The sequence below is a fragment of the Lithobates pipiens genome, unplaced genomic scaffold, assembly GCF_037356315.1.
Source record: "Lithobates pipiens isolate NorthernLeopardFrog02 unplaced genomic scaffold, aLitPip1_a1.2 Scaffold_16, whole genome shotgun sequence".
Taxonomy (NCBI): Eukaryota; Metazoa; Chordata; class Amphibia; order Anura; family Ranidae; genus Lithobates; species Lithobates pipiens.
In genome coordinates, this window is record NW_027507748.1 from 607,611,586 (window position 1) to 607,637,733 (window position 26,148).

Sequence of the window (26,148 nt, forward strand, 5' to 3'; positions counted from 1 at the left end):
CATGGATTGAAAACTGGCTACAAGGGCCAGTTCAGAAGGTGGTGATAAATGGGGAATACTTGGAATTGTCAGGGATGGTTAGTGGGGTCCCACAAGGTTCTGTGCTGGGACCAATCCTATTTAACTTGTTCATAAACAATCTGGAGGATGGGATAAACAGTTCAATCAATAGTATAGTTCACTATTTGTGGATGATACTAAGCTAATCGAGGCCATAACTTCTCCACACAATGTGGAAACCTTGCAAGAAGATCGAAACAAATTAATGGGGTGGACAACTACATGGCAAATGAGGTTTAATGTAGAAAAATGTAAAACAATGCATTTGGGTGGCAAAAATATAAATGCAATCTATACACTAGGGGGAAAACCTCTGGGGGAATCTAGGATGGAAAAGGATCTGGGGGTCCTATTAGATGATAGGCTCAGCAATGGCATGCAAGCTGCTACTAACAAAGCAAACAGAATATTGGCATACATTAAAAAAAGGGATTAACTCCAGGGATAAAGCGATAATTCTCTCACTCTACAAGCCTCTGGTCCGGCCGCACCTGGAGTACGGTTTCCAGTTCTGGGCACCAGTCCTCAGGAAGGATGTACTGGAAATGGAGTGAGTACAAAGAAGGGTAACAAAGCTAATAAAGAGTCTGGAGGACATTAGTTATGAAGAAAGGTTGCGAGCACTGAACTTATTCTCTTCTGGAGAAGAGACGCTTGAGAGGGGATATGATTTCAATTTACAAATACCATACTGGTGACCACACAATAGGAATAAAACTTTTTTGCTGGAGGGAGTTTAACAAGACACGTGGCCACTTGTTAAAATTAGAAGAAAAGAGGTTTAACATTAAATTACGTAGAGGGTTCTTTACTGTAAGAGCGGCAAGGATGTGGAATTCGTTTCCACAGGCGGTGGTCTCAGTGGGGGGCATCAATCGTTTTGAAAAACTATTAGATAAGCACCTGAACGACCACAACATACCGGGATATACAATGTAATACTGACATAAAATCACACACTTAGGTTGGATTTGATGGACTTGTGTCTTTTTTCAACCTCACCTACTGTGTAACTATGTAGAATCCATATGAAACTTTTTGCACAGCTATTACAGAATCCTGTATTGCAGACATTTCTCTCATATAACTAGTCTATGCCTTGTTAGTCTGTCTGTATTTCAGAACACTGAGGTGATACAACAAGGTGTCTAATAGGCCATACTGACTCAGTCTTCCCAGAAGAAAAGAATACTCCTGTTGACCTCAGTGACAGGTTTTTGTGGTGACACTAGAAATCTCGAAAAGTAATGATCCAAGCCATAAGTTTAAATGTAGAAAGGACATATTTCTCATTTAAGCACCCTCACCTCATATATTGTTTAGAAGATGGTGTCTTTTGTTAGGATCAGTCATAATGTCACCTCTAAACTAGACAAATTACAAGGAAATGTGTGGGAAATATAATATTGCATCATTTCAATTGAATTAATTAGTCAGTGCATTATGTACATCTATTGCTCTTTGACAGGTAACTTCCATTATTGTAAAGCCTTTTCTCTAAGCTACCAGTAAAAGAATGGTTTATTTATTTCTGTTTAATGTAAAGGTCTTGAAATACATTTTTAGAAAACTGAACTCTCTTGGCATTGAGTGAACATTTTGCTTTATCCATTCAGTTGAGATCATTGCAAGCTAGCAATGGGATTGTAGAATAATGTTACCATGGTAAGACTAGATTTCTGCAAAAATATCAGCTCTATGCCAACCTCTTTGCCAATCACAGCAGTCCTTTACCATGTAATCAGTGTCCAATCACAGCTAATCCCATGTAAACACACTTGAGAGTTATAACACCTGTCAGAGTTTTATAACCTGTTAATATGACAATTTTGTGAAAACAAAATCTTAATTTTGCAAAGAATTGTGGGGGAAAAATGACAACTTCAGAAAACTCACCATGCCTCTTACTAAATACCTTAGGCCGCGTACACACGCGGGGACTGTTCGCCCAACTTTGTCCGCTGAACAGTGTTTCAGCGGACAGTCCGCTCGTGTGTGGGCTTTCAGCAGACAGTTTCAGCGAACAGTCTGCTGAACAAAGTTTTTCGGAAATTCCGAAAAACTGTCCGCTGAAACTTTGTTTCAGCGAACAGTCCCCTCGTGTGTAGGCTTGTTCGTCAAACTAAGTTCCGCGCATGCTCAGAAAGGATTTACACGCCGAAGTTTGCATTGCAGTGTATAGGACGTCGTTTTCTAGTCCCGTCGTACGTGCCGTTCACGTCATCGCGCACGGTTTCAGCAAACTGTTCGTTCGTCGTGTGTGGGCAAGTCCGTCCATGCTAATTTTGAGCGGACTGTTTGCTGAAACTGTTTGACGGACAAAGTTGAGCGAACAGTCCCCGCGTGTGTACGCGGCCTTAGACTGTCTACTTTCTAAAAAGGTGCCATTGGGGGGTATTTGTACTGTCCTGGCTTTTTAGATTCTCAAGAAATGAGAAAGGCCATCAGTACATCAGATGTGATCAGTTTTCAATGATTGACACCATAGCTTGTAGACTATAACTTTCACAAAGACCAAATAATATGCACTCATTTGGGTTATTTTTACTAAAGATATGTAGCTGTATACATTGTGGCCAAAATGTATGAAGAAAAATGACTAATTTGCAAAATTGTATAACAGAAACAAAGAAAAATGCATTTTTTTTAACAAAATATACGGTCTTTTTTTCCTTTAACCACTTCCCGACCGGTGCACGATGATGTACGTCGGCAGAATGGCGCGGACAGGCATATGGGTGTACAGGTACATCCCTTTAAGAATGCCGCCGTGCTATCGCGTGCATGCCGCTGGTGACGCAGGTCGCGGGTCCTGCGGACTCGATCGCCATGGGGATACCCACGATCGTCTCACGGGGAGGCTGAACGGGGAGATGCGAAAGTAAACAGCATCTCCCCATTCTGCCTAGCAACAAGTGGCACTGATCTCTGCTCCCTGTGATTGGAGCAGAGATCAGTGTTCACTAACATACAGCCACACCCCCCACAGTTAGTAACACACCCCTAGGACACCCTTAACCCCTACACTGCCACCCCCTGGTTAACCCCTTCACTGCCAGTGTCATTTACACAGGAATCAGTCCATTTGTATAGCACTGATTGCTGTATAAATGACAATGGTCCCAAAAATGTGTTAAAAATGTCCGATGTGTCTGCCATAATGTCGCAGTCACAATAAAAGTCGCTGATCGCGACTTACTAGAAAAAAAAATTATTAATAAAAATTGCCATAAAACTATCCCCTATGTTGTAAACGCTATAAATTTAGCGAAAACCAATCAATAATCGCTTATTGCGATTTTTTTTACCAAAAATATGTAGAAGAATACGTATAGGCCTAAACTGAGGAAAAAACATTTTTTTTATATATTTTTGGGGGATATTTATTATAGCAAAAAGTAAAAAATAATGTGTTTTTTTGTTTATAGCACAAAAAAAAAAAACGCAGGGGTGATCAAATACCAACAAAAGAAAGCTCTATTTGTGGGAAAAAAAGGACGTCAATTTTGTTTGTGAGACACGTCGCACAACCGCGCAATTGTCAGTTAAAACGACGCAGTGCCGAATCGCAAAAATTGGTCTGGTCTTAAGCCAGCAAAATGGTCCGGTCTGAAAGTGGTTAATAGCGCAAAAAATAAAAAACCCAGTGGTGATTAAATACCACCAGAAGAGAGCTCTATTTGTGTGAAAAAAATGGACAAAAATTTCATATAGGTACAGCATTGCATGAATTGTCATTCAGAATGTGAGAGCACTGAAAGCTGAAAATTGGTGTGGTTAGAAAGGGGCTTAAAAGTGCCCAGTGGGCAAGTGGCTAAGCTTAATGTGCTCTCTGGCAGGACTATATAAATATCAGCAATAGTTGAACATAATATAAATTCTTTGGCAGGTTAACCTGCTCACTTATGTGTATTCAACTGTTGCTGAGGTTTGCTTAAAGTGTTTGTTAACACCAAAAAAATAGAGATCCTGGTCCCTTAAAGCAGAATAAACAGCACAGTGCTTGTGCTGTGTAATCTGCCCCTGTGTCCCCCTCTCTGCGCTAACCACAATAAGCTGAGCCCTGACCACCATGGTCAGCGTACATCCCTCCATCATCCACAGCCCTCCTCTGCACTCCTCTCCCTGCCTCATCCCCTCCTCCCTGCCTGTCAGCTCCATGTCTGTGTCTCTGTCTCGGCCCCCTTCCTCCCTCCCCTCGTTACTATTATTAAAAATAAATACATTTAAACAGTCACTGGCAGCCCCTCTATTATAGATAGGCCTCTATTATAGATATTATAGATTATAGATAGGCATAGCACACTGTATAAGTCTTTTACAAAAACGAGGCATGCAATTATCTTTTTAGAGTGATCTTCTGGTCGGTCACTCTCGACCGGTTTCCAGGTCTATTGCAGGAGGGGCTGAGCAGCCATGTGATCTCCCCAGCGGATGTCAGAGGACGATCTCGGCCCCTCCTGCAGAAGCCATGTATAAGTTTAAAGCGACCACGAGTCATGTAACTAGCCTGAAGATCGTTCTAAAACTGTATTTACAAGTCTCGTTTTTTAATAAACGACTTATACAGTGTGCTGTGCATAGCTCTAATAGAGGGTGCCAGTGATTTCCATGTTTGACTCAACAAACACTTTAAAGCGCAGCTTTAAAAAGAAACTTCTTCAACATCAGCAGTATTTCTTCCCTATAGCTACATGCTTAGTGTAATGTTCTAAAACAGAAACTAGCCCTTGTGTATTATATTTAATCACTCTTCTCAACTAAGAGTTTGCTGCATATTGCAGGTACCTGGGAGCATATTTGTTTTTTTGCTCACATTAAAATGTAATTAACATAGCGATTAAAAAAAACTCCATTAATCTGCAAACAGTAAACGTTAATGCCCACACTACATTAAAACAAATGTGTTAGCGCGGTGCTGGTAACAACTTAGCATTTGGGACTTAAGTATTGTTACTAATTTTGACTGCTGTATATAAAAAGTAACTTTTCCTTATGTTCAGCTTCATCTGCTGGGAAAATTAGGATCGAGTAGGATAGTTTGGGAAATTAAAGACTGCGCACTACCTGATAACTTACAGTCTAACCACATTTTCAATAACATTATACATTTGTACTTGTCTCTGCAGTCTATTAAAAAAATGGCAGTAGTTTTAAATCCTTCTTCCAGCAGCATGGCCAAACTCTGTGTTTGCATACATTTTTGCTGTACAGTAGCTCTTCTCCACCACTAGAGGGTACTATTTGGAGACAGGAGGTCTGTCCAGTATCAGCTAAATAAGCAATACATCTCGAGGGAGCAGATTGAGCAGATCACAGCAGGATGTGCTCAGATGCTGAAAGTGTGTTGGTACTTGGAAATCTACATATGCCACAATTTAAACGCCTTTACAGATTACCTGTTTAGAGTTACAGTGGTGGTCTGGTGCTAGAATTATTGCGCTCGCTCTAACGTTCACGGTGATAACTCACATGTGTGGTGCGAACACGGTTTACATATGCATGCATTTCTTCTTTTTTTTCCTATTCTTTATTTTTACCCGGTCCCTTTTAAATTTTTTTTAGCACTTTTATTCCTATTACAAGGAATGTAAACATCCCTTGTAATAGAAATAGAATCTTCCAGCAGGTAAAACATACACATATATACTGTATACAGCTGTGCTCATAAGTTTACATATCCTGGCAGGATTTATGATTTCATGGCCATTTTGCAGAGAATATGAATGATAACACAAAAACTTTTCTTTCACTCATGGTTAGTGTTTGGCTGAAGCCATTTATTATCAGTAAACTAAGTAAACTTTTTAAATCATAATCACAACAGAAACTACCCAAATGACCCTGCTCAAAAGTTTACATACCCCAGTTCTTAATACCGTGTATTGCCCCCTTTAACATCAATGACAGCTTGAAGTCTTTTATGGTATTTGTGGATGAGCATCCAGTTTCTGAAAATTCTTGGGCTGTCTTGCATGAACTGCACGTTTGAGATCTCCCCAGAGTGGCTCAATGATATTGAGGTCAGGAGACTGAGATGGCCACTCCAGAACCTTCACTTTATTCTGCTGTAGCCAATGACAGGTCAGCTTGGTCTTGTGTTTTAAATTATTGTCATGTTTGAATGTCCAATTATATCCCATGCTCAGCTTCCTGGCTGATGAATGGAAATGTTCCTCTGGTATTTTTTGATAACATACTGCATTCATCTTGCTATCAATTTTGACCAAATTACCTGTGCCTTTGTAGCTCACACATCCCCAAAATATCAGCGATCCACTTCCGTGTTTCACAATAGGAAGGGTGTACCTTTCATCATAGGCCTCGTTGACTCCTCTCCAAATGTAGTGTTTATGTTGTGGCCAAAAAGCTCAGTTTTGGTCTCATCACTCCAAATGACTTTGTGCCAGAAGGTTTGAGGCTTGTCTCTGCGCTGTTTGGCATATTGTAAGTGGGATAGTTTGTGGCATTTGAATAGTAATGGCTTTCTTCTGGCGACTCGACCATGCAGCCCATCTTTCTTCAAGTGCCTCCTTATTGTGCATCTTGAAATAGCCACAACACATGTTTTCAGAGAGTCCTGTATTTCATTTGAAGTCCTTTGTGGGGTTTTCTTTGCATCCTGAACAATTTTCCTGGCAGTTGTGGCTTAAATTTTAGTTGGTTTGCTTGACCTGGGTTTGGTTTCAACAGAACCCTAATTTTACACTTCTTGATTAGAGTTTAAACACTGCTGATTGTCATTCTCAATTCCTTGGATATATTTTATATCCCTTTCCTATTTTATACAGTTCAACTACCTTTTCCCGCAGATCCTTTGACAATTCTTTTGCTTTACCCATGACTCAGAATCCAGAAACTTCAGTGTAGTACTGGATGAAAGATGCAAGCGCCTGTCAGGAGTCCAGAAACTCATTTGTCTTTTATACACACACAATAATTACAAGAAAACATATCACAGGTGAGGATGGTTACCTTTAATAACCATTCACACCCTTTTGTTTCAACTTGTGTACATGTTATATCAGTCCAAAATCACCAGGGTGTGTAAACTTTTGACCAGGGTCATTTGGGTAGTTTCTGTTGTGATTATGATTTAAAAAGAGTAAACACTGTTGATTGATAAAAAAAAATGGCTTCAGCCAATGTGTTATCATTTATATTCTCTGGAAAATGGCCAAGAAATCATAAATTCTGCCAGGGTAGATAAACTTATGAGCACAACTGTATATACAGTGCTGTGCAAAAGTTTTAGGCAAGTGTGAAGGAATGCTGTGAAGAATGCTTTCAAATATATAAATATATAATTTGCTTTTTTTTACCTATTTATAAAATGCAAAATTACAAAGTGAACAAAGAGAAGAAAAATTGGGTCATTGTCCTGCTGCAGAATATGTTTGGCCAATCACATGCATACAGCAAACACACAGCAATGTTCTATTGCCATTTATCTTGAACAGCACACACATGTGAATAATCTGTATGTTGAGTTAAGAAATGTGTAGCATGCAGCATCTTTATTGCATTGCAGCCCATTTAATTTGAATGGGTTTCCTAATGCCCATTTCACACTGATCTGCTCTGACTTCACCACACCACGACTGCAGCACAGCAGTCCCACACTTTTCATGCAGGTTACCCAAAATTTGCCATAGGCTTCCATTTAATTACATAGTTACATATAGTTACATAGATGTGAGGTTAGGTAAGGTTGAAAAAAGACAAGTCCATCAAGTCCAACCTGTGTGTGTGTTTTTATGTTAATAGTACATTGTATACCCCTGTATATTGTGGTCATTTAGGTGCACATCTAATAGTTTTTTGAAATCACTGATGCTCCCGACTGAAACCACCTCTTGCGGAAGAGAATTCCACATCCTTACCGCTCTTACAGTAAAGAACCCTCTACGCAGTTTAAGGTTAAACCGCTTCTCTTCTAATTTTAGTGAATGGCGTAGTTAATGTCTTATTAAATTCCCTTGCGCAGAAAAGTTTTCTCCCTAGTGTGCGGTCATGACAGGCGCAACAATGGCATGCAGTTCCAGCACATCCCTCCTGAGGAATGGTGTCCAGAACTGGATGGCATACTCTAGGTGCGGCCGGACCATGGTCTTGTAGAGTGGGAGAATTATTGTTTTATCTCTAGAGATAATTCCCTTTTTAATGTATGCCAATATTCTGTTGGCTTGCTTGCAGCAGCCTGGCATTGCTTGCTGTTGTTGAGCCTGATGTCTACCAAGACCCCAGGTCCTTTTCCATCCTAGATTCCCCCAGAGGTTCTCCCCCTAGCAAGTAAGTTGCATTTGTATTTTTGGCACCCAAATGCTATATTATACATTTTTCTTCATAGCACATCACTGGAAGAACCCTCATGGCTAACAGGGGATAAAATTAGAAGTAGACTTGAAAAACTTAACATTAATAAGTCACCATGGACCAGATGGCTACATCCTGCATAGAAGTTATTTCCCTGCTTAGCTTAGTATCATCCGCAAATACTGAAATGTTTATCCCATCTTCCCGATCATTTATGTATAAATTAAATAGGATTGGTCCCAGGACAGAACTCTAGGGGACCCCACTGAACTCATCCCCATAGCCAGTTTTCAATCCATGTACTCACCCTTTGGTCTATGCCGACAGACCTTAATTTGTGCAGTAAACGTTTATGTGTAACTGTATCGAATGCCTTTGCAAAATCCAGATACACCACATCTACAGGCCTTCCTTTATCTAGATGGCAGCTCATCTCCTCATAAAAGGTTAATAGATTGGTCTGGCAAGAACGATTCTTCAGGAATCCATGCTGATTACTGCTAATAATACTGTTTTTATTACTAAAATCTTGTATATAGTCCCTTAACATCCCCTCCAAGAGCTTACAAACTATTTATGTTAGGCTATCTGGCCTGTAGTTCCCAGGGATATATCTTGACACTTTTTTAAATATTGGTGATATATTGGCTTTTTTCCAGCCAGCTGGTACCTTTCCAGTCAGTAGAATGTCCATAAAAATCAGGAACAATGGTCTGGCTATCAACTGACTAAGTTCTTTAAGGACCCTCGAGTGCAAACCATCTGGTCCATGGTGACTTAATAATGTTAAGTTTTTCAAGTCTACGTCTACTTTTATCCTCTGTTAGCCATGAGGGTGCTTCCTGTGAAGTGTTATGAAGATAAACATTGCAGACTTGGTTATGAAATTCCTCCTTTTCCCTTGTGAATACGGAGGAGAAGAAAAAATTTAGAACCTTTACCATCTCTCCATATTTTGTAACCAGATTCCCTTCACCATCCTTTGGGGGGGGGGGGGGGGGGCAATATGTTCTGACCTCCTTTTCTTACTATTTATATACTTAAATAATTTCTTGTGATTTTTTTTACTCTCCTCTGCTATGCGCCTTTCGTAATGTATCTTGGCCAACTTGATTGCACCCTTATGTCTCTTCTTACATTCTTTGTAAATTGGAATGCTGACGGTGACCCCTCAGCCTTGTATTTTTTGAAGGCCCTCTCCTTTGCTTTTATATGTATTTTTACATTAGCATTAAAACACCCAGGACTTTTGTTACCTCTTTTAACTTTATTTCCCATTGGGATGCACTGGCCAATATCTTTATTTAATATGCTCTTAAAGCACTCCCATTTTTCCTCCGTGTTCTTTGCACCCACGATTTTATCCCATTTAATAAATTCTAGCAAGAAGCGTCGTTTAGGGAAGTTGGGCTTTTTGATATTCAGTGTCTTTGTATTACCCTTGTGTTTTCTATTTCTGGGAATCATGCTGAAACTAATTGACCTGTGGTTGCTTTTTCCTAAATTGCCCCGTATTTCCACATCCGCGATCAGGTCTGTGTATTTAGTAATCAGTAGGTCAAGTAACAAATTGCTTCTTGTTGGTGCATTCATCATCTGACCCATGAAATTGTCCTGCAAGACATTTAGGAAATTGCGAGCCGTGGTCATATACGCAGTTCCTTCTGCCCAGTCTATGTCTGGATAATTAAAATCCCCCATTATAATGGCACTTCCCATCCTTTATGGCATTCCAAACTGTGATAGGAAGTCCGCCTCCCCCTCCTCCCTCAGCTTTGGGGTGCCTATATCATTCTCACAGGATTATTTTCATCTTAGTTTCCTCCCTTTTGAAGCTCTACCCATAGGAATCCACCTCCTCCCTTGCTCCATTAGTGATGTCGTTGCTCACATTCACTTGTACATCATTCTTGATATACAGTCATAAGCCTCCCCCCTTTTTACCCTCCCTATCTATGTGATATAGGGAATACCCTTGAATCGTTTAGATTTGCAGCAAAGAGAAAAATTGGACTTTACATGAAGCACAGCTAAGAGCATAAAAAAATAGAATCACATGATCATGGGCTCCAGAAACATGAGCATTAACTCAAGAAAATAACATGATATAATTCGATACAATCTAAATAATTTATTATACATAATGATAACATAATTCATAACAAGAATATGAAAAATAAATATATTAGTAAAAAATAATACAATTATACTAATTAATGAACAACATGATTGAGTTGATAGTGGTATAGTTAATAACCAGTTTATGGGTAATAGAAACATTGGTACATGGTAATGCAATTATACTAATTCATAAACAACAACAATCATGTAAGAATAAAAAGGAATATACATTGATGAACAATAATAGTGAAATTGATATCACTTATTACAGAGTCTCAAGATCATGTGATTTGAGGATGTAGCATAAGGCTAAGGCTCTACGCGTTTCGTGGAAACTCCCACTCATCAGGAGCAATTGCATGTATAGCGATCTATAATAGAAAGTAAAGGATTACAAGGTGAACAATTGCTGGACACAAAAGGTAATAAAGAGCGAAAAAGCATGGGTATTGCTGAAAGCTCTTACCTATAATTGCATAAAAATATAACGATAATGTTATTAAGGGTAGGAAACGTCATAAGGCAATCAAGCCTCCCCCCAGAGCTGAGGCCGCACAGACAAGGCCACATCGAGGCCCAGGGTCGCAGCATGTGGAGCACCATAGATGAATATTTGATGGTGAACTATGGATGCCAATGACAGTGAATATACTGTAAAAAAATTGTTGTTGTGAATGTTTGAAACCAATCCATGTGCAACAACTACCAAAAACCAAAGTGAATATCTGTTACTAAATTGAAAAAAATAAATAAAATTGAGTGAAAAGATCACTGAAAATATGTGTTGTTTACCTTTAATATCTCAGTAGGGAATCATAGAATCCAATGTGTATAATCTAAAAGAGATGGTGAAATGTGTGCTCCATCAGCATGCAATCCCGAAGCCAGGAAATAGCCATGGTGTGCCGCCAACACCACGCTGCATTATAAAAGCAGAGGGAGGAGGAGCAAGGCGTCCCCCTGGACGCCTAATGTCACGGGGCAGTTGGCGCTCAGAGTCCTCCCTCGTGTCAAACGCAGATGGCAAACAACAGCGCGGCTACGTGCGGCAACCGTCAGTGCCGCACGTCAGTGAGCGGTGTCACGTGGTGCCGCACGCAGAGTGCAATTTCACTATTATTGTTCATCAATGTATATTCATTTTTATTCTTACATGTTTGTTGTTGTTTATGAATTAGTATAATTGCATTACTGTATACCAATCTTTCTATTACTCATAGAATGGTTATTAACTATACCATTATCAACGCAATCATGTTTTTCATGAATTAGTATAATTATATTATTTTTTACTAATATATTTATTTTTCATATTCTTGTTATGAATTATGTCATCATCATGTATAATAAATTGTTTAAATTGTATCGAATTATATCATGTTATTTTCTTGAGTTAATGCTCATGTGTTCGGAGCCCATGATCATGTGATTCTATTTTTTTATGCTCTTAGCTGTGCTTCATGTAAAGTCCCCAATTTTTCTCTTTGTTGCAATTTCCTGCATTAATAGGGATGGAGGCAGATGAATCTATCCATTTGTTGCCTCATGTAGAGTCCCAAAAAACCCACCCCTCTTTTTCACCCTTAAATAGTTGCTTTGCCAGCCAATCATGAGTGCTGTTGAACCAAGTCTCTGAAATTCCCACAAAATCTAAATCCTTTTTGCACAACAGCAGCTCTAGTTCTCCCATCTTGTCAGCCAGACTCCTTTCATTAGTGAACAATCCTCGTAATTTGGTCCGGTTGCCTGCTATCTCTTCGTTGGTTGTTCTAAGGCTGCAGTTTGGATTGGTTAATTTACTTACCTCGGGTTTAGGTGCTTTAGTCAACCTACCACTAATGCCCCCAATGCTACCCTCTGTAATTTGTTCCACGCTTGAGCAGTTTTGGTGCTTTTTTGAAAGCACCCCAAAAGTCCCTCCCAGATAGAAAGCAATTGTGCTGCAAGTTTGAAAATTACTTGCTAAGCTATTGCTAGACTTGCCAGATTCACAGGTCTGTTGCAAAATTGCAGCAAGTCCACATCGCATGACTCCAGATCAACTTTCTTTTCATACGTTCGGCAAGTCCGCTGCAAGTTCTGGTTCAGTTATGTTATGCTATAGTCATCCCACCACAGGGGTCACTGTGGCTAAATTTTCATGCTGTAGACTTGCAGAGCCTTTGCTGTAGACTCAGCACTGCAACTTTGCTCTTGCTAGAGACTTTCCACGTAAATGTGCTACAAATTGGAAAAGTGTCAACTAGAACTTGTGCTTCAAGTGCTCTGCAAGTCTACACCTTGTCAGTGAAAATGTGCAACAAGTTCAAAGACATACAATTCAACACTGCCACAAATATGTGACAAGTTATCCTTGCTATCTGAGTCATGTAGAACATTTGGTGTGCTGTGCGTATGCTGTGCTTGCACCCGCTCTGGGGGGAAACTGCAGATTAGTGTGAAAAGGGTCTAATGGAATTCACATAAAATGTGCAAAAAACACAAGTTCAATGCACATTTGTTAAAGCAACACTTTGCTGTTATCAGACCCTTAGCATTTCCACTTTCTGTTTCATCTACCTGTTCAGTGGTTGATGGCAATTACAGTAACTGTCCAATGAGGAATCTGGAGGTGGAGAAGTGACATAGGAAGCTGAATTGTAAATCTGGGAAGGTGGTTTGCTTAGTTAGGAACTATGTGTGTCACCTGTCTGGCTGCGCAGTGGATAAACTGTGTGTAAATCAAACAATTAATTTTGCAGGCAAATAAATATACGTATATCAACAGTGTATGTAGCAGTTTGCCTGGAGTTAAAAACACTTTTGTTGCACCTTTGCAGCTAAACATCCATTACAAGATTCTAATTTCATTACAAAAGTTTTTAGCTCACCACTGCTGTTTCGCAACCTAGTTTTTCTCTTCATAAGCCATTGTATCTGTTTGTCTATAACACACATACAGCTGCTGGTGCAATACTGCCAAACAAATCACTGTTTTGCATTACCCAACTAGCAGGCAAATTTACCCCCTGCATACAATACACTGCTGCAGCTGTATACACAAGCAGGTTTATGACTGGTTAGCCATTTGCCAAGCAATAGAACTGATGTAAAACATGGTGGGAGACATTAAAGAGCGAACAAAAATATATTCACACAGGATGCACAAACAGCACTGATGTACCTTAATATTTAATGTGACAGTCCCTTGGTTTAATTAAAAGCCTATATTTTATACTTTGGTTCAGTCTTATAATACGCTGCACCCTTTCTAACAATAGCTTACCTTTGACCTCTAGTGTCTCTTTCATTTGGCAAAATAGTTTCCTGTAAAAAAAGAGCATTCAGGCGTCTTCAGAGATGCCTTGGCACAATGCCTCAAAATTGGCCAAAAATTATATACAAGGCTGCCTTTTATAGTTACACCAAGCCTCGGGTTTTCATTGTGCACTATTACAACCTTCTAGCCGCTGGCATTATAACAACCAATGATGTCACCAGTTGATAAGGAGGATGTTGGGCACCTACACAGCATCCTACTTTGCCCCTCCCCTGCACCTCTCCATCAGCACTGGGGTCACATTAGCTGAGTGAGAGAGGGAAACTGAAGGAGAAGAGAAACGTTGGAATACTAGTCAGTACCAATGTACAAAGGTGTATTCGCTTTGGAAGAATAAATCCCCCCTGATGTTGGGTGTCCTCCATGGGTGGATGTTGCTGTGTTATGTAAAACTAGCAGTTTCATTTTTTTACATTTTAAATTGGGTGCCTCAAGATTGTGCCGGATTTTAAAGGGTGCCTTGACTGAAAAACACTGGTTTTACAGATCCCTCTACCCCCCCCCCCCCCCAAACTGTGACTGAATATGTACCTCTAAAGCATTAGCTATACCAAATGTATGGAATATGAGGCTTAACTCGCTAATAGGGTTGGACTGACACCCCCCCCCCCCCCCCGGTTCAGTTCACGCCAGAACTCTTGAACATCACAATAGTTCGGACCCAAACCCCACTGAAGTCTATGTGACCCAAATTTGAAAAATCAAAAGCCCCCATTTTGAAGGTTTACATGCAAGTTATTGGCCATAAAAAGGTTATGGGGGCCTGGATACTGGCCTGGGGGACATGTATCAATGCAATTTATTTTTTAAAAGATAGTTTTTACAGGAGCAGTGATTTTAATAATGTTTAACCACTTGCCTACAGGGCACTTACACCTCCTTCCTGCCCGGCCATTTTTCAGCTTTCAGTGCTATCCCACTTTGAATGACAGTTGGGCGGTCATGCTACACTTTACCCAGGTGAAATGTTTATAATTTTCTTTACACAAATAGAGCTTTCTTTTGGTGGTATTTAATCACTGCTGTGTTTTTTATTTTATTTTATTTTTAAAAAAGACCAAATAATGTGAAAGAATTTTTTGTTTTACTTAGTTTCTGTCTGTAAATTTTGTAATTAACCACTTCAATACAGGGCACTTTCACCCCCTTCCTTCCCAGCCCAATTTTCAGCTTTCAGAGCTCTAGCGCTTTCAGTGACAATTGCGCGGTCATGCTACACTGTACCCAAATGAAATTGTTATCATTTTGTTCGCACAAATAGAGCTTTATTTTGGTGTTATTTATTCACGACTCCGTTTTTTTTTTTTGCGATATAAGCGCAAAAAAAGCGGAAATTTGGGAAAAAAACAATATTTTCTTTTTTCTATTTGAAAAGAAATCCAATAAAATCAAATTTTGTCATAAATTTAAGCCAAAATGTATTCTGCTACATGTTTTTGGTAAAAAAAATTCCGTTAAGTGTATAATAATTGGTTTGTGTGATCACGGACATATGTACGCAAATGATCATGTACATATGTGTGCAGGTGATCACGTACATATGTGTGCAGATAATCATTGGGACATGTGATTTTAGTGGGACATATGTGGGGGACAAGTTTTTATTATTAGGGACATGTGTTTTTATTATTTGGGGACATGTATGTTTTGGGGACATGTGTGTTTTGGGGACATATGTGGGGACTGTGTTTTCACTGTGTGGTGTGTTGTGTGTTTACACTACACTGATGATCAGTGAGTAAAAAGCTGTGAAAAGCAGCCCATACTCACTGATCATCAGCCGGCTGCAGCGATCTGCTCTCCTCTCCTCAGCGGTGACTTCCGTGTGAGGAGAGGAGAGCCGATTGCCTAGCAACCGGCTGTTTGTTTACATCACATGACGGCCGTGATTGGACACGGCCGTCATGTGATCAGGAGGGCCAATCACAGAGCCCTCCTGCCGATCTGAGATGTGCCGTGTCCGGGTGACACGAGCACATCGGGACCGCGCCGCTGCGCGGGCGCGCGCGCGCGATCCCGCTACTCCTGAAGGACGTTCCTGAACGTCCTATCAGGAGCAGGCGGCTCCCACCCGGCCGTATATATACATTGGCCGGGTGGGAAGTGGTTAAGTAATTTTTCTCCTTTACTGATATACGCTGATGAGGCGGCACTGATGGCGCTAATGAGGAGGCACTAATATGCTACACTTATGGGCACTGATAGGTGACACTGATGAGGACTGATAGGCGGCATTGATGGGCACTGTTAGGTGGTACTGATGGGCACCAATAGGTGGCTCTGGTTGACACTGATAGGCGGCACTGGTGGACACTGATAGGTGGCACAGATAGGCAGTACTGATGGGGATTGATGGGTGGCACAGATTGGCAACACTGATGGGCATTGATGGACAGCACTGACAGGTGGGACTGATAGCGAGCACGGACTGGCATCACTAATGGGGACTGATTGGTGGCACTTGTGGGCAGTGGTGGGCACTGATTGCTGGTAGTGGTGGGCACTGATTGCTGCCACTGGTGGGCACTCATCACTGGCATTGATTTGTGGCACTGGTGTCGCTATTGTAATCAGGGCATTGATGGTCAGTGCCCTAATTACATGTGTAGATGTCCCCTGTGAGGAGATGCCACTGATGGGCTCTCCTTGCCAAACACTTTGTCAGTGTGAGGCGAGGAGTGTCGATTATCGGCATCTTCGTGTTTACATGTGACCGGCTGTGACTGGACACAGCTGATCACATGGTTAAAGAGCCGCGGACAGAGATTGGGTTTGTGCCGTGTCCTAGCAACACTGTGCGGCTGCGATAGCCATTCTAGGAACGAGAATGACAGCTGCACTGCCCCGCCATCGTTTAAAAAAATCCTTTAAATATAGTGACGGGGCCCCCCTTAGTCTGCCTGTAAAGTGGTGCATCTGTAGTGTATAGAACCTGCTGCAGCAAAACTGGCATTTAAATTGCTGGCAGAACAATACCATCTGTGCTGCATATCAGTGTGTCAGGTCACCCCGAGGCGAGGTGACAGATGCACACCGTAGGGATCAGGAGTGCACCGCAAGGTTGTGGACCCTACGGCTGACTGCTGCGGATGGGAGACAGGTCCCACCGGGGTTAGAGCGTAAGATTCCCTGGGGCGCGGAGTCTAAGAGCCAGCAGGTGTTCACCAGAGCCTTGAGTGGTGAGGATGGACTTGGCTGCAACTGGCTCCAGGTTGCAACCCCCAGGGTCCCCCAGCTCACACCCACAGTAGGCAACAGGAGGATAGGGATGGTGAGGGACAAAGCCAAGGTCGGGGCCACAAGCAGAAAGCAATAGTCAAGGACACGCCAAAAGGTCAGGATCACAGGCAAACAGGGATAGTCAAAGACACGCCAAAGTCGGTAACGGGACAACAGAAGAGCACACGGCAGGTAACAGGAAGCTAAACACACAAATGAATACACAATGGTTGATCAGCCATGATGGTCTGCAGTGCACAGGTTAATATAGAGCTCCCTGATAGGGCCTGGGGTGGAGCCATGCTTAGAGGAGAGGTTATAAAAACCACCAGGTGGAAGTGGCTGGCCTCTTAGTCTGAACACATGAGGGGAGGTAAGCAAACACAGGAAGATTACTGCATAACCATGACACAGTGCCACCTATCAGTGCTGCATATCAGTGCCGCATATTAGTGCCTCCACATCAGTGCCCATCAGTGAAGGAGAAAACAACATTTTATAACGGAAACAAAAATCTTTGAAAAAAATTTGAAAATTTTGAAAATCTAATTTTTTTCAAAAATGACGGTCTTTTTCCATTTGTATAGCAAAAAAGAAAAAACACAGTGGTGATTAAATACCATCAAAAGAAAGCTCTATTTGTGGGGACATTTTTTATAAAATAAAATTTGGGTACAGCGTTGCATGACCGCGTAATCGTCATTCAAAAATTGGTCTGGGCAGGAAGGGGGTGAAAGTGCCCTTTATTGAAGTGGTTAACCCTGCCATCAATAGCAACGGAAACAATTCAATCCCGTGGAGTGATGGGCAGGAAGTCCAGTGAGGGCAAGATGGCCCCCACTCGACTCTATGCCTTTGGAGGACTGGAGTGACGTGTGATGTCACTTCCACCTAATGGCCTTAAAGGGCCAATAATTTTTTTTTTATTAGTAAATGTGAAATCTGAGGTCTTTTTAACCCCAGATCTCGCAATAAAGAGGACCTGTCATGCCTATTTCTATTACAATTAATAGGAATTAATAGGAATAATCAATTCATAATTAGTAATAATAATACATATTAATAATTAATCAATAATTAAGTGTTAATAATTCATAATTAATAATTAATAATTGATATTCATAATTAATAACAAAAATTCATAATTCATAGAATTAATAATTTAGGAATAGGAATAAAAGTGATCAATTTTTTTTTTCAAAGGGACAGTGTAAAAATAATAATGTATAATAAATGAAAAAAAAATGAAAGCACCCCATCCCTCCGAGCTCCTGCGCAGAAGCGAATGCATATGTAAGTCACGCCCACATATGTAAACGATGTTCAAACCACACATGTGAGGTCGTTAGAGCGAGAGCAATAAATCTAGCACTAGACCTCCTCTGTAACTCTAAACAGATAACTGTTAAAAAAAAATTTAATTGTGTCGCCTATGGAGATTTTTAAGTACCATTGTTTGTTGCCATTCCACGAGCATGCACAATTTTGAAGCATGGCGTGTTAACACCATCTTTAACATTATACAAAAAAAATTGGCTAACTTTACTGTTTTTTTTTTTTTTTAATTCATGAAAGTGTATTTTTGTCTAAAAAAAATTGCGTTTGAAAGACCGTTGTGCAAATACTGTGTGATATAAAATATCGCAACAACAGCCATTTTATTCTCTAGGGTCTCTGCTAAAAAAATATATATAATGTTTGGGGGTAATACTAATTTAAACTTGTAAACAACAAATGTCAGAAAAATACCTGGTCCTTAACTGGTTAATCAGAAAGAAGTTTTATAGCACAAAGTTTCAAAAGGTACAAACATTCAGTGGAAAAAAATCTCTGGATATAACGTATTGCGTTAACATATACATTTTGCACATTAACTAAAGAAAGCAACATAACATATGTTAATAAAACAAAGAAAAAACACAAAAAAACAACTTATTCAGTGTGTGCGTGCCTCCAAAAACAAGTATCACAATGCACTATCCAGCTACCACCAATAACCTTTCAACTTAGGCCCTCAAGATCTGTACCATGGATCCCAGCTGCCATTTCTTTTACATTTGAAGCAATCTTTTAAGAACCAGTTGTAGTAGGACTACCCAGGGAATCCAGCCACTCCTGCCAGATTTTGAAAAATGAATTGGTCGCATTCCTATGCTGAAATGCGTGTTTTTCTTGGGTAAGTATGGTATTAACTTGTTGTATTCACTGATGAGATGTGGAGGCTTGGGCAATATTGGGCTATCATTTTCTTAACTAAATAAAGCAGCCTAATTAGCGCCGTGTACAGGGCTGCTGTTAGAAATTACAGGGCCCCATACAGCCTACCTGACAGGGCCCCCCCCCCAAAAAAAAATATCAAATTACATTTTTGCTAAAATGCGATGGTATCAATGCCGTTTTGCAGCCATGGCAGAAATTATACCCTTGCTACTACTGCCTCCTGACACCTGTATTTTGTTATAATTTTTTTTAAATTGCTAAATAGTAATTTTTCTTTGCGAGACTGGCTGCAACTGTGAGCCAAGTGTTTGGCTTGCAGTTGCAAAGTGGCCCCATTGAATTCAATGGGAAGTTTGATAGGTGGTGCTGCCTGTCAAACTCTGCAGCCTGTGCTAAAATGCCGCAGCTGTGTAGTAAAACATTGCAACTACATAATGTGTACAGCCCTGTCTGACGGTATTGTTAGGATTTGGGTGTGCAGCTAGGGGTGGTGATAAATCCATGGCTCAGCCAACCATGTGAAAGAGTTCTTAGGCTGCATTCCCACTTTGTATTTCGTGTGACAAAGGGTAAGGGAAACGCATGCTTTGCATGCATTTTAGAAATGCACTGCAATCTTGCAGTGCTTGTGGTGCTGGTAATTGTTAATGGCACCCCAAAAACAGCTAGCAATTTGTCATGTGACAAACTTGCAAAGCTGCATGCCTGAAAATGTTCTAGAACTTTTATGGTGTGTTTGTCAAATATAGGGTGCCCATTCAAGTTAATGGACTGCCCTATGTATAAACAATCTAAAAAAAAATAAAAAAAAAAAAAATGCAGGAACTTGTGTTCTCGCTATGCTAAGTGTGAATGGGGCCTCAGGAGTGGCATCTAGAAATAGCTGGTGCATTGTGGCTGGTGGAGATGTTTGTCAGCTGGAATGCTGAACTTTCTGCAGCTTCACCCCCCCCCCCCCCTCCTCAGTCACCCCTTTCCATTAGAAGCACTATAACATTCAAACCCTACAGGCACAATTCACACAGAGCACGGAGTAGAGGTCAGGAGAGCAGAGCTCAGGACTCATCAGGGAGGAACAGGCAGAGAACTTCTTACCTTCAATCTCTCTTCTTCTTTGCAAGATAACGCTGCAAAGGGGGAGGGGAGGGGGAGTTTAAAGACCCACAGAACACCTGCAGTGTAATGATTTCAAGGCAGAAGCAGAGAGACAGTGTGCAGCTGTCCCTGCTGCTCTAAAATCAGGATGCAGCCCTAGAATAAAGTCAGCATGGGACAGATTGCTAAACAAAGGGACTGTAGGCAAGTAAGTAGAACATAGGGATAAAGCATAGGAGTCACAAGGCAGAGCAGCCAGCTCTCCTCTCCTGCACTTGTCCGGGCCCCCTTTTGGACTGATGAGGCTCGGGCCCCCTACTGGAGGGCTGGCTGTACTGCCTTATCAGCGGCCCTGGCCGTGTATGTAGAAGGGGAATATAGCTCTTCCTCCAAGCCATCAAGCAGGCAAATGGCTGGGTTCAAATGTAGTTGTAATTGATAAATATTGTTAATTGTCCTGATAACTTCCTGCCATTATCATACTAGTTTAGGGCATTTGCATAGCATGTGAATTAGAGTATCCTGATGCAATTGCCATTTCAGACACAGGGGGGAATCCGTCCTACCCCACTTATATAACTGAATAGGAGTTCTGTACGCATGATGGAGGATAAACAAGTGTGACAGTTTTTGAGCCGCTGATACCGACATGAGTGAACCAGCCGCCAATATGTGTTCCCAGCTATCCCCACCAATCTCTGACTCCCTTTTTCCCCTACAGGGTAGCAGATCTGGGGCTTGAAAGGAAAGCTAATGTTAAACTATCCCAAATATTTTCCTGTGCAAAAATAAGCCCCAAATTAGCCTCATCATTAATCAAACAGTACACAAAAATGATCAAATACACACAAAATACAAATACAAAGAATTACCAATTAAACTAAACTACCCCTAATAAACTTCCAACTCGAATAAAAAAACACCCTCTAAATAAAAAAATAAATAAAAATAAGAGTTGAGCTCAACTTAATGAGAAAAATTTTGTTTTTAATTTTGAAATGTTTTTGACAAAACCAGTAATTTTTTGGCAAAATCAATTTTGCCAAAATGAGTCAGCTCACCCCAATTTACTGCCACATGGGTTTACTAAACACTACTTTTTGGTCCCTAGTTTGTTTGATATAACTTTAACAAATTTCTACTAATAAAGTATAACTAAAGGCAAAACTTGGAGGGGTATTAGAACACCTGTCAGTTTTTATTGCTGACTCCGTCAGGGAGATTCACCCTCTCTATTTGTCCTGTTTACCATGATAATTGAAAGTAAAAGAAAAAGAAAAAAACACATTCTGGGTTGTCCCCAGAAAATTAATAGAGGGTACAATGGGGACATTAGTTCCAGTAACTTGGGGGTGTCCAAGAGATTCTCTTATTTTTCAGGGATTTTCTCCCACTCACTGTTTGGCTATGGGACGGGAAGTGAAGGTAAATCTTTCCAATGGGACAAAGATGTGAAAAATAAACCTAACAGGAGTTATAAACCCCCCTAATCTATCAAAATGAAAAAAAAGTTCTAAATGTATACTCTCACATATACCCAGTGAAGTGAACAGCCTCAGATGATACACAGGGATGAAAAAATCTCCCTACATAAGTTTTACATGCATATCTGCTGTCTTCAGCTTTATATATTCTTTAGAAAGTGCACATCCTGTTTGAGAGCTTCTCTTCCTGTTCAGCGCTGGGAGTGGATTCTTGGCATACAGCCAAGAAAGCTGATTGGAGAAAAGGCACACACCCCCACTCCACAAAGGAAGGAAGGAATGTGAGTAGATGTGCTGTGACAAGACAAGCTCTCTGCTAATCTATTTATAGCAACCTCCCACAACATAAATTTCAGGCTGCTTTTATCTCATGTGTCTGAGAACTTGTCAGTCATTATCGTGCTGATAACAGAGCAACAAAACAGTAGAAAGACTTAGTGCTTTGGAGAAAGATAAGAAAACACTACAGATATATGTGCTTAGGTCAAATTTCATGAATCAGGTTTACAGTCACTTTAAATACATGATCAGATTCAATGGTCTTTTATATCTGCCTACATTTCTGTTTGAAAGATGCAAAAAAAACACAATAAACTCTAAATGCACCTCCAAACGAGGCTTATTTATTCAACCTGTTGCTGTCATTAACCACTTGCCTACCGCCCGCCGTCGTTATACATTGGCTGTTTGAAGAGGTATATCGTTGTTATGGCAGCAGCTAGCTGCCATAACCCCAGTATCCTCTTCTTCAGTCGGTGGTCGCCTTTCAGTTAAAAGGGGTCTCTGCAGTGGATTCGCCACAAGATCAATTTTATTGGTGGCGGGAGAGGGTCCCCCCCTCGCTGCGTTCCGGTGCCCTCCATTGCTTACCGAAGCCGTCGGTAGCGTTGGAGGCGATCGGATCCATCTCGGTCTGTGGTAGGGAGCTGACTGAGGGGAAGATGGGCAACAAGGGTCTTGCTAGTGTTACATAGCCATACAGTGGGTTCAATTAGGAAATATTCAGACTTTACCCCTGGCTAGTAGGTAATATGGTAGTAGGAATGCTGGCTAAGAGGACTAGTGGGCAAAGGGGACATACCCGTCCAGGGCACCCCTAATGGGATCATTCTTTGCCCCGGCCAGGCCCCCCCCCCATGGTCCCCTGCCCTTAGTTGGTCTAGCAAGGCTATAGGTCATGTCAAAGGTGGCTCCTGCATGTCACAGATGCGGTATCACTTACGCAATCAGGCTTTCAGTGTTGCGGATTTAGCTCTATAACAATCAAAAGTGAAAGAACCCTTAAATCGAACTATACTAATAAGGATGATAGATGAAGAGGGGGAAGAAGAGGTGAGAAAGGGGGAATGGAGAAAGGGAAAGTATATACGTGCCTTTCTTTATCTGGAGGTTTGAGGGAGATCCCTAGCAATGAGGGAAATTCCACAATAAGCTGCCCAAGGTTCCCACACTGTTTCAAATTTGTGTGTTGTGTCTGATAGGATGCTGGCTAATTTTTCTTGGGTCATTATCCATGAGATCTTGCGCTGTATAGCTACAAAGGGTATCTGGCTGTTTCCATGCTCTAGCGATGGTGAGTTTTGTCCCCAGGAGCATAAAGTGAATGAAGTTTTGATTAGGTTTGGAGATTTGCGGGATATGGGTGTTAAGCTGGGGATCAAGCACTCAGTGACCTTGTAAATGAGGTTAAAGATTCTCTCCCAGGCTGATCTGATTCTGGGGCATTCCCACCAGACATGCACCATCAAGCCCGGGGGGTTGGCAACCCCTGAAGCAACTGAGATCTGCTGTTGGGTATATGGCTGCAAGACTGGTGGTATACCACTGCATTTGTACTTTTAAATTTGCTTCCATCAGCGATGTGTTTAGGATACCCCAGAAGGCTTTAGAGTAAGCTGCCTGCCAGGCCTCCAGGTCCCACTCGTGTTGGAGGTCAGCCTCCCAAGCCGTCATGTACGTATATTTTTCTGTCAGTCGGGCGAGTGACAAGTAGATAACCGAGATGCCTCCCTTTTGCCCCATTTGCCCCATGGCCTGCCCACGCCAGAGTTCATAGTCCGTGAATTTGGGGGGGAGAGGTTTTTCCGCCGAAAGTGTGAGATCTGTCCAAATCTGAATTTTTTCGGAATCTGGAAGAACCAGGTTGTTCATACAGTGGCCCAGGGTGAGTGGGCCCCTAACTGTGAATTAGTGTCCTATGCGGTACAGGCCTTTGTCCAGCCACCATTTGAAGGCTTTAATGTCCATTCCAGGAGGGAAGTTTGGGTTGTGGAATATGTGGGCTAGAGGTTGCCCCTTATTAACCAGGGCTGGAAGATTACGGATGCTATCCCAAAGGGCATAAGAATGAGAGAGGGAAAGTGACAAAATTGGCGGTCTCTGTTTTTGGGGGCACCAGAGCAGGTAATCCAGGGTGAATTGGGGGGTAGCCTGCCTTTCTATATGAACCCAGTCTGTTTTTTCCAGTGTTGAGTATACTGTAGAGAATTGGGCCAGTCTGGCAGCTAAGTAGTATTTGTATAGATGCGGCAAACCCATCCCTCCCCTTTTTTCTGTCGAGATATAGGGTGTGTTGGGGAATTCTGTATCCTGAGTTGCCCCAGATAAATTTTAGTAATTTACTTTGTAAAGACCACAGCTGGTCCTTTCTGATTGAAATGGGGGAGGATCGAAATAGATACAAGATTCTAGGTAGAAAGGTAATTTTAACAGAATTTATTCTGCCCAGCCAGGAAAGTTTGTATCTCGCCCAGGTATTCAGATCTGCTTCCAGTTTTTTATACAGGGGAGGGTAGTTGTTTGCGTAAAGGGATTCTGTTCACCCTGTGAGGGGGACCCCCAGATATTTGATAGAGGATAGACTCCTTTCAAACTTAAAGGATTGTTGGAGTAGGGATACTGTGGATGGCGGGAGTCACACATATAAGGCCTGTGATTTGGTATAGTTTACCCTGACCCACGAGATTTTAGTGAATTCCGTTAGGGTTTTGTGGAGGTTGGGTAGGGAGGTAACGGGAGAGGTTAAGAACAGGAGTATGTCGCCTGCGAAGAGACCGCATTTGTGGGTCTGATCTCCACATATTAACCCTTGTATGTCCAGATTCTGTCGGATAGCGATGGCTAGGGTCTCTATTGCTATAGTAAAAATGATTGGGGAAAGCAGACATCCTTGTCTGGTACCTTTGGCTATTTCTATTAGGGAAGAGTAGTGTCCCTGTAGGCAGATTTGGGCCTTGGGATGGGAGTAAAGGGCTTGTATCACCCCCGTGTAGCGTGGACCGAAGCCCCATCTCTCAAGCAGGGAGAAGAGATATGACCAGGACACGGAGTCGAAGGCCTTCTGCAGATCAAGTGCGAGGAGAAAAGCTTGTTGTTTAGGACCCCCTTCCCAATTAGATTGCAGTATAGAGACAATGTCCACTGCCCTTCTCACTTGATTTGGGCCTTGTCTGCCAGGTATAAAGCACACCTATTTACTTATGAAGGAGGAGAGGCGATCCGCTAGAATTATAGTTAATATTTTGAGGTCGTTATTGATAAGGGATATGGAGCGGTAGTTACCAACGTCTTCTGGGTTTTTATACGGTTTTGGTATGACCATAATGTATGCGGTGTTAAGCTGTGTGCCCAAGAGGCTGCCCTGTGTTTTGGAATTGAAAAATTTTGTCATATGTGGAACAAGTGAAATTTTTTTTTTAAATTGCATTTTAGTGTAAATATGTAATCTGAGGTCTTTTTACCTCAGATCTCATATTGAAGAGGTCCTGTCATGCTTTTTTTCTATTACAAGGGATGTTTGTAATAGGAATAAAAGTGACACCATTTATGTTTTTATAAAAGAACAGTGTAAATTTAAAAAAAGCAAAATAAATAATACTTTTTTTTTTTAACGCACTCATCCTGCCGAGCTTGCGTGCAGAAGCGAACGCATACTTGAACAACGCGAACGTATGCGAACGCATACTTGAACAACGCCAGCATATGAAAACTGTGTTCAAACCACACATGAGGTATTGCCTTGCTCAGTAGAGTGAGAGCAATAATTATAGCCCTAGACCTCCTCTGTAACTCAAAACATGCACCCTGTAGAATTTTTTAAAGATCGCCTATGAAGATTTTTAAGGGTAAATGCTTGTCACCATTCCACGAGCGGGTGCAATTTTGAAGCGTGGCATGAAGGGTATACTCAGCGTAACATTATCTTTCACAATATAAAAAAAACTTTACTGTTGTCTTATTTTTTCATTCAAAAAAGTATTTTTCCCCTCAGAGAAGTGAGCTTGTAAGACCGCTGCGCCAATACGGTGTGACAGA

At 41.3% G+C, this 26,148-nt stretch overlaps 1 protein-coding gene across 5 annotated transcripts in view; it reads left to right on the top strand.

The window, feature by feature from the left end:
* Positions 1–26,148, top strand: part of SGCG (sarcoglycan gamma) — a 606,007-nt gene that overhangs the window by 377,849 nt on the left and 202,010 nt on the right. The gene's annotated exons all lie outside the window — the stretch shown is intronic.